Here is a 7,657-nt window from a genome sequence, read left to right on the forward strand (position 1 = left end):
GCCAAGCTGTTATCAATGAGAGAGGAAAATCAGGCCTGCAAAACGTCCATTTGGTGTTACAGACAGAAAGGTCTCTTTGCTGAACCCTCACAGCTGCTGCACTCATGCTCAGCAGCAACTTAACATCCTACTCTGTAGTGCTGGGCCCAAAGGTTGGCTTATGCAATGAATAACATGCACAACTCTTCACTATGTGCAGGGATGGAGTTCAAGCCTGGAAGACATTACAAATTACAGCAGGCCCTGGAACACGTCCATGAAGGAAGAGGGTTTGCTAGGGTAGCTGAGCATCCTAAGCCTGCCCATGTCTCACCAAACCAGAAGCTTTCTGTCCTTCTTATTCACCTGGCACCTTTGCAGGCACCTACTCTGGGAAGCTACCCTCCTACTGTTCTCCTACAGGGCTCTCACGCCTGCACTGCTGTGTGCTGGAAGATGCATGTTACTCTGCTGCAGATGGACAGGTTGCTCAACTGGAGCATGGTAATGCATGTGTGGGAGGCAGCAGCCCCTGATCCTTATTGTTTGTTTTGTTTCCGCTAACAAGGCTCTTCCACAACATTGAAATTTGGTGCAGTCTTTTAAAAAGTTGGTACTTGTGGAAAATAGGGTACATTTGGCCTCCTCTTGGGTTACACACGGCTCTCTAAACAGAGTTGCTACCTCTACTGTGTCATTTTCAAGTCCCTCATAGATAGAGATCTGCACAGTAAGCACAAGTTGGAGTCGCATAGTCTGGGCTGAGGAATTTTGGGAGAGGAATCTTTTCATATCCCCACAATGGAAGAGCTGCAGCACTGTCAGTCTAAGGAGATCACTTTACTTGAATGGCTTACAAAACTCCATATATACCCCAAACGCCTTCCTGGAGTAGGGCAGATGATGGCTTACCATGCCTAGTCCTGTGTGTTGTTATGAAGGCTACCTTGGTTGGAAAGTTCCTGTGCTGTGAGAAGGATGGCTCCCTAACCCAAGCTCCCCTTTGTAACCAGCTCTTGTTTTCTTGCTCAGCAGAACTGCACTGTTTTGCTCCCAGGGGGAAGTCAGGTGCCCACAGAGTCTGGGCACAGATTTGCCATGGTATGATTTGTTCAGCAAAGCTCCTTATACCCTCCTTAATCTCCATTTTATATCTCCCCTGCTGCACTTTACAATCTCTTATATTACTATAATTTGGGCTGGATTTCCATATTTTAGAAAATGCCTCACTAAATGATGGTATCTTTCCCCTTATCCATGGTGTTACTTCTCAGCATTACTTCCCACCTGTGGGGAGAATGTATATGCATCATATGGAAGCATGTTAGGACTGTAGTAAATGACCTCGTATCACCTGGCTGTTCATCACTCTACTATGCACATTGTGTGATACAACTGCAGTGTTTCTTCCTGCAAGACTTGGGGTTGCTCTCAAGCCAGAGTCACTTCTTGTACCTACAAAGATCTCTTGCACTTAGAATCATAGAATTGTTTGAATTGGAAGGGACATTTAAAGGTCATCTAGTCCAGCTTTCCTGCAGTGAATAAGGACACTTACAGCTAGATCAGGTTGCTCAGAGCCCCATCCAGACTGACCTTGAATGTGTCCAGTAATGGGGCATCCACCACCTCTCTGGGCAACCGGTTCCAGTGCCTCAGCACCCTTATTGTAAAAACACTTTTTCCTCATATACAGTCTAAATCTCCCCTCTTTCAGTTTGAAGCAATTTCCCCTCATCCTATCGCCACAGACTCTGCTAAAGAGCCTGTCCTTTCTTATAGCCCCGCTTTAGATACTGAAAGGCGGCTCTCAGGTAACCTTGGAGCATTCTCTTCTCCGGGCTAAACAGCCCCAGCTCTCTCAGCCTGTCCTCATAGGAGTTCCATCCCTCAGATCACTTTTGTGGCCTTCCTCTGGACACACTCCAGTAGGTCCACGTCTCTCCTGTACTGAGGACTCCACATCTGGACGCAGTACTCCAGGTGAAGTCTCACCAGCACAGAGTAGAGGGGCAGGATCACCTCCCTCACCCTGCTGGCCATGCTTCTTTTGATGCAGCCCAGAATACAGTTGGCTTTCTGGGCTGCAAGGACACATTACTGGCTCATGTCCAGCTGCCATCCACAAGTAGCCCCAAGTCCTTCTCAGCAGGGCTGTGCTCTATCCTTCTGTCCCCCAGCTTGCATTGATACTGGGGGTTGCTGTGACCCATGTACAAGACCTTGCACTTGGCTGTTCTCCTCTTGATGTTCTCCTTTGCCCATTGCTTGAGCCTGTCTAGGTCCCTCTGGATGGCATCCCATCCCTCAGGCACATTGACTGCACCCCACAGCTTGGAATTATCTGCAGACTTGCTGAGGGTGCACTCAGTACCACTGTCGATGTCATTGATGAAGTTATTAAACAGCACCAGTCCCAGCACTGACCCCACATCGTCTAATGAGGCCTAAGCAAGTCCTCACATCAGCGTGTGAGCACACTGCAGGGCACGGGCTGTCCTATGGGCTCCGTGTGAAGCAGCTGGCTGGGACAGACACAAGATGCAACGCTTGAAAATTCCCTGGAGGCTGCTCTTATATCATGACAGAAGCATAGCTCAGGAATCTGCATATGAATCCCAGGAATCCTGCATTCAGAACCTGTGCTGCACGTGTGAATTTTATGCCTTGAAGTTTCACATATTTCCTGTTTTACAGAAGTCATTAGGAAGAGCTATTGACAAACAGGAGCTGTTCAAAGTGGAGCAACCGGAATGATCAAGGGAGCGGAGGAATTGATTCAGAAAGAAAGATTAAAAGGATAAAGTCTGGAGAGATTGGTTAAACAGCAACTACTGAGCGCATGATAACCTACACATACTTAAGAAGTATCTCAGAAACAGGAAAAGACTAGTACTGTGGTACATGGGGAGACAAGTGGAAACAGGCAGAAATTGAAAGTAACTTGAATGTTCTCTTTGAGATTAACTTTCAGACAATAGGAAAAAGAGATGTTTACTGTCACTACTCTAGCCTGATGGCAGTGCTTCAGAAACCTAGTTGCTCTCAGTTTTATCAAACCTAAGACAGAAAAAAAATAGTGGCAAATACATCATAGGAAAAGATCCAGAGCTAATACTGGGTCTAGGAATGGTGCCCACGCTCTTTGGAGAGCCCCACATAACCCAGGGGAGACCTCTTTACACAGCAAAACATGCAGCGTACCTCCAAGGGAGTCTGCTGTCCTCACTTTGCATGAGGGACGGCTTGTGGACAAGAGCGATGCTGCTCTGACAAGGGCCATGTGCACGAGTGAGGTTCCTGCAGTCCTCACTCACCATCTGGCCCGTGGGTTCTGGCACGCTAATGTCATTTGTTAGTTTTAAACTTGACTACACAGCGTGCCAGGCTGTGCAGCTGAGCAAGCCTGCCCAGATGCTTATCAAGTGCAAATTGGTGCAAATATCTATTTATATCAGCTGAGGCTGTGGGCCACTCTTCCTAATGAACCATGTGTCCACTGTACACTCATAGATTCACAGAATTGAAGGCTAAAGGGAATACTAGATCAGCTGTTTTGACCTTCTCGGTATAAAACCATAGAATCGTATCACTGGCCATTAATTTTCACCCAGTTACCTGTGGATTGAGCCCAGTCACTTGCCTTTGACTGAAACGTGCTTTGTGTTCAGCTGACACAGTACTTGTTGAATGAGGTTTGCTGTTGATCTCAAGTCATCCAGACACGGCCAATCCTCTCCTTCAGGCGGGTCTTCCTTGCTGTAGCTAACCAGCTTTGCTCCTTAGTAGAAAGCACACATTTTCAATTTGAGCCTGCCCTTGCCCCATCAAGCATTATCTTCTCTAGTAGTCACAGTTTGTTCGTGCTCAAGCCACAGTGTCCAATGTTTTGTAATAATTTTTATGTTCGCTCACAGTTTTCAGGCAAAAATATTTTCTGCAGTGGGTTACAGAATGTTCATAGTGAGAATTGTGCAGAATATTTGGTATACTCCATAGAAGTAATTGTATATTAAAAGCATGTGTACATTCTGTGACTTTGATAACATTGGCTGATCAGCTCACCTGTTTGTCTGATCAGTCATATTATCAGAGAATTATAGACTTGTTTGAGTTGGAAGGGACCTGCAATGAACAGGGACATACACAGCTCCATCGGGTTGCTCAGAGCCCAGTCCAGCCTGGCCTTAAATGTCGCCAAGGATGGGGCTTCCACCACATCTCTGGGCAACCTGTTCCAGTGCCTCTTCTCCCTTACTATAAAAATCTTCTTCCTTACATCCAATCAAATCTCCCCTAGAATCATAGAATCGCTAAGGTTGGAAAAGGCCCACAGGATCATCCAGTCCAACCACTCACACATCACCAATGGTTCTCACTAAACCATGTCCCTCAACGCAACGTGCAAACGTTCCTTGAACGTCCCTCTTTCAGTTTGAAACCACCTCCCCCTTTCCTGTCACAACAGACCCTGCTAAAGAGTCTGTCCCCTTCTTTTTTATAGCCTCCTTTAGGTTGCACCTATCTTAATAGCTCAGCATTTCCCTGTGATATCAGTAGCATCAGTACAGTCCCTGATGTGTTTACACTGCAGCATATTTGTCTTTGTTGAAGTAAGTTGGTCTCTTCACACATTTCCTTGAATTTCTTCTTTGGGTTGTTGCAGGTGACTGTAGTGGGGTAGAAATGCTTGTGATCTGATCCAGCACAGCTGCTCTTATAAGCAAAGCTGTGTTTAAGAAAGGATGCAGCAGAGTTTTGCTTGCTATCGCTCTTCTCCTTTCAGCTACTGGGGGGTCTGGGTACAAGCATGAGCCTAGGTTTTAGGAGTCATTATGCCAGCAGAATTGTTTTTTAATGGAGGCGGTGGAAAGATCTGTAATAACACATTCAAAATGCACTTTCTGCAAATACTATGCAACACTGACTTAAAATTTGCCATGTCTACAAACATCCTTGCCAGTAAACTGATTTGTGAGATAGCTCATGGAAACACAGCAGAAAAAGGGGAGTGAACTCAGCAGAAAGGAATTAATTACAAATTCGAAAGAAGATTTGTGGGTCATTCCTCAGGACCTGCTAACAGATTTAAAGCAGCTTAGCAGCGAGCTGATTTGGGGGCATGCTTTCACAACCCCAAGCAGCGCTGCGCAAAGGTGTCTTTGCTTGCACGGCTGGAGGTGGCATGGGAATCCCTCCTGGTGCACAGACCTATCTCCTGGGTGACTTATGGGCAGAGACTGCGTCTCGCTTCTGACCTCAACAGCTTTCCTGGGCATCTAGGCGCTGCCAGAGGCACAGTATCTGAATCTGATCCAAGTATCGGAAAGCAGAAATAAAACTAATAAGCTCTCTGCGTTTTTCCCTCTCCTCTATGGGCTGGAGGGAAAAGAGCTTGATTATTTGATGGGGTGATCTGTTTGTTTAGACGTGCGAGTGTGCTAATGAGTGGGCTGGTGGACGCCTTGTGCTTTGCACCCGCGTGGGTGGGTGCAGAAAGCTTATTGCTGGAAGGCTGCGCTGGGGAGCTGAGTTCTCTGAGAAGCGGGCAGGAGCTGCTGTGTGTTGCTCTCTGTGTTCCTGGGAGCAACGCAACTCATCCAAAGCCCGTGGAAATCCTGTCTCCTGCATACCCAGACTGCATCCTCCGAGTCAACTGTCTGCTTGCTCCTGCACAGTGCTTGCTGCAGCAGAGTTATGCAGAAAGGTGGATTTCTGCAGCAACTCCGGCAAGACCTGTGGCCAGTGCTGAGCACTGGGGCAGAGACCTTGAAGGTGACTCTGTCTTCGCTGGTGGCCGGTACAAACGAGGGAGCAGCAGGGTGATGTTCTCACAGTAATCTGTGTTGCCAGGGAGACCGCAGGCTGTGTTTTGTCAACTGGAGCTTTTCCAGGATGCCTGGCTTCCTCACTACATATTAGCTGCAATAATCAGTCACAAACGCCTAGATCACTGCGCTGAGACCGGAGTCTGATAGGATAGGACACCATCTTCTGGCAGGATGCAACTGGAAAGGGGTGTTATAGTGACGTGGCTGTCTGGAAGTTACACAGCCGCAAGGTGTCCACGGGATCTTCAAAGCTACAGGCGGACTTAACAGACTTGGGCTGATGTCCTCAGTGGTGCTTTGGAAATGCCATAAGGGCTTTGAAGCGTTCGCTTTCTTTTCGCAAGCATCAATTTGTTTGCCACTTTCCTGCTTTCTTCTGCTTGCCACAGCTCTTCCTTTTTAAAGGTTAGTGGCGTGGTGCATACCACCTGGTAACAAAATAAACCATTCTCAGCCCATGGAGATATTGCCCCAGTACAGCTGCTCCTGCAGCGCAGCCCCAAACTGGTCTGGAACCTGTCTGAAATATGAGGGCTGCTCCAAAAGTAGTGCCTCCTGTTTTATTATGTCAGCCCATGGCGTCAGAAGTGGATGTGGGTGGTATGGCAGCAGAGATTCAACCTTCCCACCAGTATTGCATTACGTGTTGTTGCTGTGCGACGGGTGGCAGAAGAGGGACAGTCTGAGAAAACATGGAAGTGTGTATGAAGCAAAGGTGTGTCACTGAATTCCACCATGTGGAACAAATGAACACCCGCTGACATTCATCGACACTTACTGAACGTTTATGGGCACCAAACAGTGGATGTGCACACAGTGAGGCAGTGGGAGGTGTTGTTTCTACAGTGGTGACAGTGGCAGTGGGGCACCTCCACCGGTGCAGATTCTTGTGAGCACAGCATGCATGCTCTTGGTCATCGCTGGCAAAAATGCACAGCTAATGGTGGTTACTACGCTGAAAAACAGTGTTTTGTAGCTGAGAATTTGCTCTATCAAACAGTGTTATTGTACTCTTTGTATCAGCTGTAGTTTCCATGGTAATAAATAGGAGGCATTACTTTCAGAGTGACCCATGTACTGATATTTCCTAATCTAATCAAACAGCTCTTCTTCTCTGGATTTAAAAAAAACAGTGCATTTTGATTAAAGGAAGAAGAAGGAGAGGAAGAAGAAAGGAAATAAAAGCAGCAGGATAAAAAAGAGAAAAAAGGATTTTTCCTAACTGTCAGAAGATCTGAATTACATTAAATGCAATAATGAAATTCCAGATAAAAACGTGGATCTAGGGCTGCGTGAGAAGATTAATAAAATTCAGGTAAATAAAAATAATCACGTAAAAATATCTTTCCAGAATGGTTTGCTTCCTTTAAAAAAAGCTTCCAAACCCATCACTCAGTAAAAGCGTAGGAAATTCAAAGTGAGTGTGAAGGTATAAGAAACTCTAATAACAGTAAATACAGAATTGCACGGTGAAGCAACCTTAAGTCTGACTCCAGCAATGATTTGAGAAAAATCAGACATTCTGAGACTAACCTTGTCCATCCATTACCCGCAGTGTCATCAGATCAATGGCCACAAAACTAGAATGCTTTATTCTCCATCGCTCTGAGGTTGTGCTGACTCTGGCCCTTCTTTACAGCCATGCACGCTCTACAGAAAAACACATATTTCACAAATTCCTCACCAGACAAATAGCCCGTTGAAACCATCACTCTGCACTTGTCATTCTGATTCTATTTACCCCAATTAAAAAAAGGACTGTGAAACACAGTGGAGTTGAATCTCGGAGAAGCAGAGCCTGACGCCCTGGGAGGTGCTGGGCAGGGCGGTGAGCCTCGCTTTCCTGA

The sequence above is a fragment of the Gallus gallus genome, chromosome 1 (genome assembly GCF_016699485.2).
Source record: "Gallus gallus isolate bGalGal1 chromosome 1, bGalGal1.mat.broiler.GRCg7b, whole genome shotgun sequence".
NCBI classification, from domain to species: domain Eukaryota; kingdom Metazoa; phylum Chordata; class Aves; order Galliformes; family Phasianidae; genus Gallus; species Gallus gallus.